This window comes from Aotus nancymaae, unplaced genomic scaffold (genome assembly GCF_030222135.1).
Source record: "Aotus nancymaae isolate 86718 unplaced genomic scaffold, 86718_ANA_hifiasm-v0.15.2.pri h1tg000007l, whole genome shotgun sequence".
Taxonomy (NCBI): Eukaryota; Metazoa; Chordata; class Mammalia; order Primates; family Aotidae; genus Aotus; species Aotus nancymaae.
In genome coordinates, this window is record NW_026988418.1 from 57,476,432 (window position 1) to 57,490,850 (window position 14,419).

The window sequence follows — 14,419 nt, forward strand, 5'->3', positions numbered from 1 at the left end:
AAATAAGAGAACCTACTTCTTTTCAGTGGGGAGAATAAGGCCAAAGCTACTTGACAAAGGAAATTTCTGAAATCTCTGAGGCCTCATCTCTCCTGGACAAGGGGCCCCCTGCTGCTGGTGAAATAACATGGTCCCACCCCCGCCTTCAGGTTCAGGTTCATCATCACCAATCATCATCATTTCTAACTGGTCTTTATAGTTTATAAAAGATGTCCAGTTCATATCTTATTTGATAATCAGAATAAAGGACTGTTTGAGAAGGAATCTGAGACTCAGGGGTTAATAACGTGTCTGAGAACACACCGTTGTAAAGAGGACCGCAGAGACCAGAATCCAGGCACTGGGACCCTGAGTTCTTCTTTCCACCACACAGTTCCATTTTTACCTGCGTAGTGTACGGGGAAATTGTGTAGCTATATCCTGCCTCAGAAACACTCACAATCCCAGTTGTTCAGGGAGTAAGTCTTACCTTCCCAACTTAACTGTAAGGTACCAGGACAGGCGATACGGTGTGCACCTTGGTGTCACCTAAAGCACTTACACATACTCGTCAGTTTGGCTTTGACTTGAGAGAATAAAGGTAAAGTAATTTGGCCGTAAGGATTTCCTGTTTAGAAACATCCCCTTCTTGTCACTGATATAATGCTTTGAATAGAGGACACGCATTTTTATTCTAAAACAGATGTGTAATCCTCTTCTAATCCTTTTCCCCATAAGAGGGGAGGGTTGGAGGTGGGGTTGTTAACCCTAACATAGGACTAGAGAAGAAAGAAAGCAGGGTAGTGCTCAGATATTAAACTTTCCTCTGTAACTCCCGTGAATGTGTGAAATATACGTAACCCAAGGAAACAGACTAGACTGGCGATTCTTGAAACTTTTGTTTTAAAGAAGAGGAAACTCTTTTTAAAGTGAAACTTCACGTGGAAATCCAGTACATAGCAGAAAAAGCACAGGTGCTCTGGTTAAAGATAGAGGACAGGGGACCTCGGTCCCCTCAACAGTGTCCCAATTCACCTCCCCTTGCTGGGGTGCCTTACCTACAACGTCCTTAGAAGTGCAGGCGCTCTGCTGGGCACAGTTTTGAGAATCACCTGACCAGATCATTTACCAGCTGGGTTCCAGGGAGACAGAGATGAATAATGCCTGCTCCCTGCCGGCAATGAGCTTTCAGATCATTTCAATGCAGTGTGATAAGAACTGTGACAGAGGACGGCCTGGGTGCTACAGAGCAGAAAAGACAGTCGCCCTAGGCTGGGGCTACAAGGCCAGGGACAGGGGAGACGTCTCAAGAAGAAGTGGTGCCAGGGTAGCTTGCGGAATACTTTTGTAAAACAAAAATGACAAAGTTTAAGTTGAGCAATCCATGGATGCTTAAAGATCAAAATCACATTCTATGAGGTCACTGCCAAAACATCCCTGGAGGACAACCAGGACACTAGAGGGTCAAGAAGCTGTGTCACATGAAAGGCACTGGAGGGCTGGCCTGTGTCTGACTTCCCTGCCAACCTGCCATCCATCCACACTGCTCCCCAGGGAGTCACATCACCTCTGGGCTTATCAGATGGTCCTCGGGGAATGCAGCAAGTGTGGTAATTGTCAGTGTGTGGAAGGGACAGGAAAATATCCCTGAGCTAGCCGGTGACCAAAACCCACCTCCTTCTCTGACCCTTGCCTCAGCATCTCCTATTTATGATTCAGCTTCCCAAGACTCCAGATTTTTCCCTCTCTCCCTTCCTCACTTCTGCCTGTCTCTCGTGTCTCTCTCTATTTCTTCTTTTCTGGTCCTTCATTCTCCTCCTTCTTCCTTCATGTCCTTCCTTTTTCTCTCTGTCTCCTGTGTGTCTCTCTCTCCCTCTCTGTCTCAAGAATCTCCTCCAAAATCCAGAATATTTAATGACACAGAGAAGCATCACAGTATATTATTAAGCAAAAAATATTTCTAAAGCAGCTTACAAAACAATAAGTTTTGTATAATTCCATATTTCTTTTTTTGTAGTTGGGGGCAGAGCCTCACTCTGTTGTCCAGGCTGGAGGGCAATGGCACAATCTCAGCTCACTGCAACCTCCGCCTCCTGGGTTCAAGCGATTCTCCTGCCTCAGCCTCCCGAGTAGCTGGGATTACAGGCATGCACCACCACAACAAGCTAATTTTTGTATTTTTAGTAGAGATGGGGTTTCACCATGTTGACCAGGCTGGTCTCAAACTCCTGACCTCAGGTGATCCACCCACTTCGGCCTCCTCCCAAAGTGTTGATTACCAAGTGTGAGCCACTGCTCCCAGCCACAATTCCATATTTCTAAGAGGAGACTGATAGGGAGGGCACCTCTCTTCTGATTGAATTCAGAAAACATTGAGAAGGAAAACCAAGGAGCAGCTGATGGGAGCTAGAGTATCAGCATTTTTATGGACAAAAGCTTCATTCCCCATCTAGGTAAGACTTAAGAATGAAGAGGAAGAGGGGAGTTGCGTGGCCTGCAGGGGTTAGGGGGAAACTCACTCCCAAGGAGACAGGTGGAAAGCAGCTAAGCAAACCGGGTTTGTTCTGCCCAACTTCAACAAGCAACTTCAGTCACTCCCTTCCCTGAGGAAGCCCCAGGTGATGAGATGGAGACAGACCAGAGTTGTTGCAGTGATGGATCTCCCCACTTGCGGAGGAAACACCAAAACAACTCTCAAATTTCTTTCGTTCACCTGCACTACTGAAGGCTCTACTACCATTCGATTGCAGCCAAGGCCTGATGCTGGAGCCAGCAAGCCAGGAGCAAAGTGTCTACAGACGGAATTCTTACCTGTGAAGTGAGGACACTGAGTCGTTAAGTTCCCTTCCACCTCCAGCACCTGGTTTTAGAGTTCCGATGCAAGGTGCCTACTTAGGGTCCATTGGCTTTTAAAGAGATCCATGGGTGGGCTCAGAAGGAGAAGGATGTTTGCAAATGGGGGTGTATGCAGATATGTGTGTGTCTTTCTGGGGAGATCACCCATAGTTTTAATAGGATTCTGGAGTGGGGACCAAATCCCCTAAATCCCTAAGAAACAGTGTTCCCTAAGTTGAAGGAACTGGCTGCTTTGGCTGGAGACTTATCCTCATCTATTTGTAAGGGCGGTCATGTGAAAGAAGACACACACTGTATTCTGCATAGCTTCCCAGCAAGAAATTGGAACCAATGGCTAAAATTTCAGGGAGGCCAATTTTAGCTCAATATAAGGATCAACTATTTGAGTCATGTGAAAATAAAATAGATGGTTGCCCAGAACACTGAGTCGTCACTGAACTATTCAATCAGTGGCTGTCCTTGAGAGCAAGACAGACTGATGGCGTCTTGGGTCAGGTGTGGCTCTGCACTGGACTGACTGAAGGAAGGCTGAGGGTTTCAATGCCCTATCAGATGAGAACAAAAGTGAAGAAAGAGAAAAGGCTGAGCTGTGCCTCTCCCGTGGTCTGAATTGTAGGAGGAAAGCTGAGGTGTGGGGAGCTGCTTGAACTGACTGCTTTGGCCTTGCCATGCCCCACAGCGGAAGGAGACATCTTCCACAGGTTTGCAGACCCTCAGAGCTCAAGTCTTCAAGAATTTGGCAGGGATCTGGACATTCCTGACTCTCTTCCACTGTTGTAAGCTGGCCTAGATCTGTATCTCGGTACTTGGAAACCACAAAATCCGCCTTTGCTTTTACTCTTGTAGGCAGCTTTTCTCAACTATATTCTGTATAATATTATGTGACATGCCTATGGATTTTCTCCCAAAATTACTTTTTCAATATATGTAAGAAAAACATTATGTGGGTACTTATGTGAAATATTTTCAAGAATGGTTATACCACATAGAAAATGTCATTCTCCTAGAAGACCTGATGGAATTTCTAGAGACAACTGAGCACTGGCGAAGCATTTACCACCTCAGGTTGTGTTGACAGTTGGCTTATGGTCAATGCTTACTGATATAACTTATGTACCTTGCCTTTAAATATAAACGAATATTTTCTGTTCAGTCAATATTCATTGTATAGCATACTTTGTTTTATTCCACAGATGTTTGTTTACTGTGGATCGGTGGCTTAAAGAAGGAACATTTTACACAAAAAAGCAGAGTCATATGGTTCTGAATCTATCTGAATCAAATAAGCAAATAGACATAATACTTCAAAGGAAAGGTGAACAGTCATGGCCTTTGATTTCTAAAAAAAAAAAAAGAAAGAAAGAAAGAAAAAAATAGAGGAGAGCTGCTGTTGGCAAAACAATGGTTTTGGAACAGCCTAATCGGAATTATCACAAAACTATCGCAAACTTGTTTCACAGGGGCAAACATTGCCTCTTATCCTGGTTTTCCTTATTTGTGAAGTTGCCACACCCTCGCTGGCCACCTGGAGGTAGCCAGCAAATCTCCAACAGGTGGAACGGGTCCTCCTGGGCTGGGGAGGCCTGCAGGCAGAGCAGAATACACCCCAACAACACTCGAGGAGCAGCTGGAGATGGTCTTCCCACTGGCAAACCTTCTCAGAGGGTCCCCTGTGCAAGTCGGTAGCTGGGCTGTTTCCTCTTTACTTCCAATTGGGCTGAGCCCCTTGTAGTGGAGGGAACTCACACCTAAACCTGGCACCTGCCCAGAGGAGCTTTGGAGGGTGGAAAAGAGGCACTCCCATGGTGGGGGTCACTGCCACTCAACAGTCCGCATTTTCTGCAGCATGAAGCAGCAAATTTGCCTCCCGACTACACAGAGCCTTGGTGCTGCACCAGGAGGATGGGAGACGAGCCCCTTTGAAAAGGGTTTTGGGAGTATAGAAGGCTCGTGGGGTAACGTGGGCCTGTGGAATAAGCCTCGGGAGGATCTTATGGTCAGAAGCACACAAGACTCCCATCCTCTGGGAGGACTGAGGTTGCTGAAGGAGAAATTCAGCCCCAGTCCTGGCACTGACCAGCATGCAGCCAGACAGCCTGGTTGGCAGGCCTTCAGTTGTTTCATTCTCTTAACAACTTGGGGGTAAGGTGGGTGGGGAAGGTGCCATCATCATCCTAGTTTTGCTGCTGAGTCTTAGGGCTGTTGGAAACTTGCTCAAAGTCACATAGCTCATAAGAGGCAGATGCAGAGTCTGAAATTGGATCTTCTAACTCCAAATTCCAGTCTTTTTCCAATATTCATGCTGACTTGCCCACACACCCTAGAGAGGCCTGATGGGCACCCTCCATTCATCAGGGAGGTCGCTTTTTTACAAGTTGCTTTGTAAACCCTGCTGTCGTTTTGTGAGCTGTGTGACTGTTGATCTATCTGTATGACAGATGAGCTCACGGAAGCTCAGAGAGGTTCAAAGACAGGGCCAGAGTGACAGAGCAAAGTCAGGGCTCACTTCAAACATGTTCACTGTTCGCAAGAATCCTGAAGAAGACTGTTGTCGGAGGGTAAAGGGTTTCACTAGCCTCTGCCTCTGCTCTGACTTAGGTGACCCAGCTCTGTGTTTTGTGGGTCTAATTTCTGGGAGGTTAAAAAGAAAGCAAAGTCAGTTTGACACATGTGAGGCTGAAAAGGGACCCCACAGTGGTAACAATGATCCCAACAGCTCACAAACCAGGGCAGGTTTCGCCTGGATGGTCTAAAGACCATGACTCTCTGTGGAGGGAAGGGATGGGAATGACTATTAAGCCCAAGGTAGGACCAAAGAAGAAAATCTTAAAATATTTTCATTTTCTTAAAGGCTAACACAAGCCCATCAGATTGCTCAGTTTTGTTTTGTTTTTTTTTTGAGACAGAGTTTCGCTCTTGTTACCCAGGCTGGAGTGCAATGGCACGATTTCGGCTCACTGCAACCTCCGCTTCCTGGGTTCAGGCAATTCTCCTGCCTCAGCCTCCCGCAGGCATGCGCCACCATGCCCAGCTAATTTTTTGTATTTTTAGTAGAGATAGGGTTTCACCATGTTGACCGGGATGGTCTCGATCTCTTGACCTCGTGATCCACCCGCCTCGGCCTCCCAAAGTGCTGGGATTACAGGCATGAGCCACCGTGCCTGGCCAGATTGCTCAGTTTTATAAAGAAAGTAGGCAAGCAGCTAGTTTTACTAGTTTTTTTTTTTAAACAGGACAAAAGAGACTTAATAAAGCAATAGCGATTCACTAAAAGAACCCCAAAAGGAAGTAAGTCATAACATTATATCCATGGCTGCAGGGTAACATACAAAGCAATCCCTTCGGCACTGGACTTGGTGTCAGAAGGTAAGGACTGTGTGGTCTTGTGTGTGTCACTTAACCTCTCTGAGCCTCAGTGTCTTCCTCCATAGACACTGTCCCCTCTTCAGGGAGTGATGGTGATGAGCATATAGACACACTCTGTGCTCCAGAGGAAAAGGTGAGTGCCATTGCAAACCACCCTAAACTCTTTGTTCACACCATTGTTACAGCACTTTGCTAATTGCAGTATAATTGTCTGTTCATTTCACTGTTCATTGTCTGTTCATTCTCCTTCCGAGGGGGGACCCTACCCCCTGCCACGTTGTGGTATTCAATGAATGTTTTTTGAATGAATTAACAAACAAATGAATTAACATATCTGAAAAGCATGATGCAGACTTCAGTGTTTTTTTTTTAACACAGATATGCATGTGGGTCACAATGCAAGGTAACTCATTTTCCAAGCTTCTGATCATACCCAGAAACATAAAAGCATGGAATATTCAAGACACAGTTAGAGGTGGCACAGAGTATGAAACACTCTTTCCTGCCGATTTGGCACAAGCTTCACCCTGGCGAGGTTCAGCTTCCCTTCAGACACCCCAGTGCTCGGTTCACCAGCTATCTCAGACACGCTGGTGGACACTGGAGTGCCAGCAGCTGCCATCCCTGAGCTGGGTGAGGCCTGCGGCCCTGCCTCTCTATCCTGTCTCACAGATGGGGAAACCAGGGTGCTGGCAGGTGCAGCGGCTTGGCCCAGCAATGGCTCAGGGTGCCCGGCAACACACCCAGAGCTCTCCCCAGCCCAGCCCTGCTTCTCAGGGGGTACAAGGCAGTGAGCTGGGGATATGAGAGGCCCTCGAGAGCTCAAAAATCACGAATTACCCAAATGATGTGGTAGAATGCAGGATTCATAAGAATTCAGTAAACATTTACTGAGTGTCCATCATGTACCAGGCACTGGATTTTTAAGTTAAAATATGGGAGTTCACAACAATTTGCTGTTCGGGCCAGGCTAGTCCAGAATAGGCCCCTGTGCTCAGGGTGTGTGACCACTCTGCTGTCGGGGAGGGATCTGAGCAGGGCTGCCTACCAGCCCACTGACCACCTTGCCCATGTTCTCTCTATCCTGAGGGCTTCCTGCTCTGGTCTGCAGACCTCATCCTTGAAGAGTCACTCCTCCAGGTCCCTGCTGTCCTGCCTCCCACCTCCATGGCCACAGCATCCAGGACCTTCTGCTCACCCAGGCCAAGGAGACAGTGCAGAAGGAGAAGGGACAGCCCTGTGACCCTGCAGCAGGGCCAGCCTCGGCACTTCCCTTCTGCCTGGCAGCTGCCCAAGTCTTTGACCCGAAGGCTTCCCCACCACCCTGTTGTTCTGTGGCCCTCCAGAGCCCATGGCACAGAGCTGAGTGGCAGGGGCACCCCTGTGCATCAGTGTGCTCCAAGCAAAGACAGTTTCCTAGGGAAGGCTGGGAGACAGACAGAGCAAGCAAGCCCTTCTGTCCAGACAGAGCAGAAAATAGAAAATGCCAGGGGAGGAACCAGACACAGAGGCAGGGTGGAGCAAGAGGAAGTGTCTGGAGACGGCCCTTCTTGGCTAATTTCTTTGAGTCTACACATGGTCCAAGGCCGGACATATGGCCAAGCTGGGAGGGGCCTCAGTGACCATCCAGTCCAGTCCTTCATGTCACAGACTGGGAGGCCGCGGACCAGAGAGGGGAGGGGATCTGCCCAAAGCCGCACAGCAGGTCAGACAGGGCAGGACTGGCACCCACCGGGCCCATGCTCTGCTGCGTATTTGCGCTGGCTGTCTTCGTGTCTGGGAGCACAGTCTTTCCCTCCTGTATTGTCCCCACTGCTCACCCTGCTCTCTGCCACTGATGGAAAAATAGCATTTCCAAGGGCATTTGAGAAATCTAGACCTAGCTGGTCCTGATCCAGTCATGTGTCAGAACCCAGAGTTCAACCGCACTGTTGGGAGGTTTCAGCACTCAATGCTGTGATCCTAACCCAGGGCCCAGGGCATTTGGCCTGGGATGCGACCAGCCTCTGACTGTTCCGGGAGATTTCTCCCTGCCAGGGAGACCTGAGATACAACCAGAGCACACTGAGGCACGAGACGCCACGGGTGCATCGCTCAAGTACCGTGTAGGCAAAGCACCGGGGAAGGCGCTCAGGCCAGCAGAGCTTTCTGACAGGGACTTTGCTTTGGACTCTGATTTAAAGCCTCTCCTCCTGGCCCGGTATTACAACAACTGTCCATCCCTGTTCCTCGGGTTTGGTGACAGTGGAAGAAAAAGAACGAAGGAAGAGAAGTAAAAGCCTCTGGCTTTTCATCGTTGCTGCGGCGTGGATGAGCTATGTGACCCTGGGCCAGTCCCTTCCTCTCTGGCATCTTTTTTCTCCTTTGTTAAATGAAAGGGCAGTCTGAATGACTTCATGGAACCTTCCCTTCCTGAGACTCTCTGGCTCACAGGAACTCGAGAAAGTCCTGCCCCACACCCATAGACCCAAGACTTCCCCTTTGAGTGGCTTCCCTCTGTGGCACTGATCTCAGAATATTTAACCGTAGGAATCCTTGCCGCTTGAGTGTGGAACTGAAGGATGAGCCCCACTTGACAGAGCAGGAAAACCGTCCTGTAAAGAGAAACAGGAGAGACTCCTTACTTTTTACTTTCTCTCATCATTTCAAAAAGGGAGCACACAGCTACTGGCGGCGCCAAGATACCAAAACTAAACCAGCGTTATCTGTGGGACATAAAATTTATTTTCATTGTAAATATCAAGGGCTTCAGGAAAGAAGCAACTTAGTTTTTTGATACTGAGGAAATTCTGTATCTAATTTTAGGTGCTATCTCCCCCTCATTCTTATCAGTGAAACTCTTTCTTTGGTACACAGGGTATAAGCTGCACTTTGACGCAGACACGTTCTTGAGTTTAAGAAGCTCGGGCAGGTCTTCTCTCTTCTCTCTTCCCATCCATGCTTCATTGCAGTGATTGCATCTCACGCTGCCCCTGGCCAGGAGCGTTTGTGCAGGGCACAGCCTGCGGAACTGTCTACGGCAGCCCTGTTCATAGAGTGGCCTATCTTGTGCTTTCTTTAAACACAAGTCTAACTTCTCTTTTCTCCTGTCTTGGCCCTGGTAGCTGAGACAGGAACCTTTAAGAGTTTAATTCCTGGCTGGGCGTGGTGGCTCACACCCGTAATCCCAACAGTTTGGGAGACCAAGGCAGGTGGATCACTTGAAGTCAGGAGTTTGAGACCAGCCTGATCAATATGACGAAACCCTGTCTCTACTAAAAATACAAAACTTAGCTGGGCAAGGTGGCACATGCCTTTAGTCCCAGCTACTCGGGAGGCTGAGACAGGAGAATTGCTTGAACCCAGAAGGTGGAGGTCGCAGTGAGCAGAGATAGCGCCACTACACTCCAGCCTGGGTGACAGAGTGAGACTCTGTCTCAAAAAAAGAAAAAGTTTAATTCCTCATGTACAGTTAAGTGGCTCATTTAAGATGCATGGTCACCCTCTGCCCACCCAGCATCAGAGGCAGAAGAGAAATGGTCTTTGCAAAGCACACGACCACATCCACAGAAAAGCAGCTCTTTCCGTAATGCCTGGACTTACCTAGATCTGACCTCTTTTCTTCTTTCCCTCTACCTCTATCCTGGGCACCGTGTATCAGTTAGCTTTTGCTGGAAAATTCCCAGGTAAAAAGTCATCAATACCTCCATGGCATACGATAACATACACTTTACTGCTTCCGTGTTTCAGGTCAGTCAGACAGCTTTACTGATTTGGGCTGAACACATCACGTGTGAGGGGCTGCAGGCTGTTGGCTGATCTAAGCCACCCTTGGCAGAGGCACCTGGGGAGATGCCACACTGCTCCCTGCTCTCTCACCTCAGCAGGCTGGCTCGGGTGCATTTTCGCATCTATGACAGAGGCTCAAGAGAGACCCCTGGAAACATTCAATGCCCCTTGAGGCCTAGGCTCAGAACTGGCACACTGACCTCTGCTTCATTCTGCATGCCAAAACAAGCCCTGCAGAGTACAGAAATAAATGCTGTGCTTTTATGAGAAGAACTCCAAAGTTACATGGCAAAGAGCTTGTAGACAGGGAGGGGCAAAAAATTGGGACCATTAATGCACTCAGTCACCCATGTCCCCAACCCCTCCGGTGCTTTCTCTAGTCAGAAGCCCTCTCCCCTGTATCTTCAACCGCCCCCTCTGTACTTGGTCAGACCCAAAACCAATAGATGTTTAAATCTTTCCTGTCTTAAGAAAAAAGTAAGCTGGGCACAGTGGCTCATGCCTGTAATCCCAGCACTTTGGGAGGCTGAGGCGGGTGGATCACCTGAGGTCAGGAGTTCGAAACCAGCCTGGCCAACACGGTGAAACCCTGTATCTACTAAAAATACCAAAAATTAGCCAGGCATAGTGGCGGGCGCCTATAATCCCAGCTACTCAGGAGGCTGAGACAGGAGAATCGTTTGAACCCGGGAAGCAGAGGCTGCAGTGAGCCAAGATTGAGCCACTGCACTCCAGCCTGGGCAACAAGAGTAAAACTCTGTCTCAAAAAAAAAAAAAAAAATAGAAATATGTATATAAGAAGAATATAAAATACAGAAGCATTGTTCCTGACGGTGTAACTGGAGGTAATGTAAACTTCAGAAGAGAGGGAGGAATTTAGCCAACTGCTACCTGGGGTGGGTGAATGTTCATTACGTAGCCATTAAAAATGATTTATGCAATAACGTTTACAAAGCTGCATGAGAGAAAGTTAATTAAAGAAATAAGATATGGACCACACATATGATCCTATTATAACTCTGTTAGCAAAAAGCCCTATCATGTAAAACTGGTGGGATCTGGATAAGATCTGGGGACTGGATCAATGTCATTTCCCTGCTTTGAGGCTGTATTATACAAAAGTAAGATGTCACCTCACCACTGGGGAAAACTGAGTGAAAGGACATCTCTGTTCTGTTCTTGCAACTTCCCGTGACTTTATAATCATTTCAAAATAAAAAAGTTTTCTAAAGCCCAAAACTTATAGAGAAAGAAGGATTAAAAAATTAAAATAGCTATATTATGTGATAGAAATACGAGTGATTTTCTCCTTTGTCTAAATTTTTCATTTGTTTAAAGTTGTAATGCAAGGGAAATACCACTTTTTTCTTTTCTTTTTCTTTTCTTTCTTTCTTTTTTTTTTTTGAGACAAGGTCTTTCTCTGTTGCCCAGACTGGAATTCAGTGGAGATCATGACTCACTGCAGACTCAACCTGCCAGGATCCCAAATAGCTGGGCCTTCAGACACACACCACCATGCTCAGCATAGAGATGGGGCTCTCACTATGTTGCCCAGACTGGTCTCAAATGCTTGACCTCAAGTGATCCTTCTACCTCAGCCTCCCAAAGTGCTGGGATTACAGGCACAAACCACTGCACCTGGCCAACCTCCCACTGTATTTTTAAAGAAAGAAATCCTAGATTACCTCAGCCAGCTCTGAGCTCACTGTCACTGGGCACAGGGCCTCTCATGGCCTCCCACTGTAGCCATTTTTAAAACTTCCTCTGGCCATCTGCTTGCCAGATACACACTTCTCGAGGACGGGAGCTATATCTTAGTCATCTTTGTACATCTCCTCTTCTCCCCTCCTAGCGTTCAGGTGAGGGCTTCATCCAAAACTTACTCATGTTGAGCAAATGTGTATTGAACCAAAAAATCTGCTGGATACTGGTGATCCAAAGCCAAATCCATCAAGATACATGGAGGAGTTCAAGCCCACGGACAGATGCATGTTTAATACAACACAATCAGCCAGGCGCAGTGGCTCACACCTGTAATCCCAGTACTTTGGAGACCGAGGCAGGAGGATCACGTGAGCCCAGGAGTTCGAGGTTGCAGTGAGCTATGATCGCACCACTGCACTTTAGCCTGGGCCAGAGAGGGAAATTGTATCTCTAAAGTCACAAAAAATACAACACAGTCAAGCCACATAAAAGATGTACAAGGGATAGTGGGAGTGGAAAGAAGGTGCAGAGAAGGTGCCTTGGGTTGCAGGAAAGTCTTCACAGAGGAGATATCAGTGAACCAAGGGGTGAGTAGAAGTTGGCAGGAGGCCAAGTCAGAAGAGCATCTTCTAGACAAAAGGACGGCCTTGGACAAAGATAAGAGATACGGAAGAACACAGTGGTTGTTATGAACCCATCGTCTTCATCCTGGGGATACTCTGAATTCTGTTAAGAAAATACTTTCCAGCATAAACTCTGTTAAGCCCATTTATTTCCCTCATCCATTTTCTAATACATGGCTATTCAATAGTTCCCTATTTTGTGACTTTCACTTTTACGTTAACAGAATTATTTTTGGCATCTATTCTGTTTTTCTCCCTGACATTAAATAGTACCAGTTTCATTCACTGATCTGTTTGCTTTGTTCACATCAAATTGTACTGAATAAAGCTTTTTTTCGTAGTGGTGGATGTACATACGCCTTTAATTCTACCAACTTTTACTTTTCTGGGTCAGATTTTATATAAATCAATACAGTCTAGAATATTTTATTATTTTATACATTTTTTTGGTTAAAAACAATTTTATCAAGTATACTTTTTGCCATTCTCACTTTTATTTGATTTTGATTATTCTACCAGCGAGATGCATTAAGAATTAGGTAAACTACTGAGCAGTTTTTGTTTCTTAGATTATCCATGAGAAGAGGCAGTGAATGTGAGACCCACAAGCCGGGCTGACAGATGGAAAATGCACAAGAGGTGACATAACTAAGAGAGACATGGAGAGGAGGCAGCGCTCCTGGCACACCGCCCGCCAAGCACAGACATGGGGCTCCCACTGCCCTCAAGGGCCAAAGCGTGATGGGGAGAAAGGCCTCGGGATTGAATGATGAGATAAACGGGTAGGGTCAATGAGGCGGGGCCAAGGCTTCCTGCCATGAGCATGGCATGTAAAGGAAAGGGGGAGAAGTCCGCTGTTGAGGACTTTGAAGTGCATGGGCAAGGTGAGTAAGGAGCCTCATATGCTAAAGAGTTTGGTTGGGCTTTATACAGAGATAAACAAGAGTGGATAATACCTACACATGGTTTAGAAAATCAAATTATACAGAAGGACATTTTCTTAAAAAAGCAATTGAACCCAGCCCCATTCCTCACCCCAGCCAGTCCCAATCACAAAGCAGAGAGAGAATTACTTTTGACTATTTCTGACACTGGACTGTCTACAGATTACCTTCGTATCCTGAAAATGTGCCTATATGGTTTTTTCTTAATTATTCAGCTTTAGCTGGATACAGTGACTCATACCTGTAATCCCAGCACTTTGTGGGGCCAAGGCGGGAGGATCACCTGAGTCCAGGAGTTCAAGACCAGCCTGTGCAACATAGTGAGACCCTGTCACTATAAGAAAAAAAAAAAAAATTAGCTGGCATGGTGGCATATGCCTGTACCTATAGTCCCAGCTACTCAGAAGTCTGAAGTGGGAGGATCGCTTGAGCCAGGAAGGTTGAGTTTGCAGTGAGCTATGTTTGTGCCACTGCACTCCAGCCTGGGTGACAGAGTGAGACTTCGTCTCAAAAAATAAAAATATTCAGTTTTAGATGTTATCTACAGACATCTTGCTGTGAAATCTGGGGATTTACTTCTCAAGGATGGCAGACTAAATAGTAGACTTGCCTTTCTGTCAAAAACAGTCATAAAACCAAACAAGATACATGAGATGATTGTTTTCAAGCACTGAATGGCAGGTAGTACAGGGCGGTGATTTTTGAGAGAAGAGAAACTTACAAGGTAAGACACATGATCGGCCTGGCTTTCCGTCTAGGGAGGTCTTTCCACAGCCCAAAAAGGTAGAGCTCAGGTTGAACTTGGGTGGCAGAAGAGAAGTTCTGGGCGGCTGAAGCAGCTGGGATGTGTGGGGCAGGGAAAGAGGGAAAAGGGAACTGCACATAGTGTCTATGTTTTGGGGGATGGGGGCAGAAATCTGGATAAGTATTCCTGATCCAGGGTTAAGGTATATATGTGCTGGGTGAGACCCTGCACTGCTTAGCAAAGATCACCTGTCGCAGAGCTGAGGGCAGACGGTAATTCTATAGATGATGCAATATTGGAGACTCTAGAGTTCCAGGCAGAGTAGAGGGACCTCATTGAGCACCTCAGGCTTTCAGTGGTGATACTGGAAAGACCATACTTTAAAAGTAAAGAACACGCCGGGCACGGTGGCTCACGCCTGTAATCCCAGCACT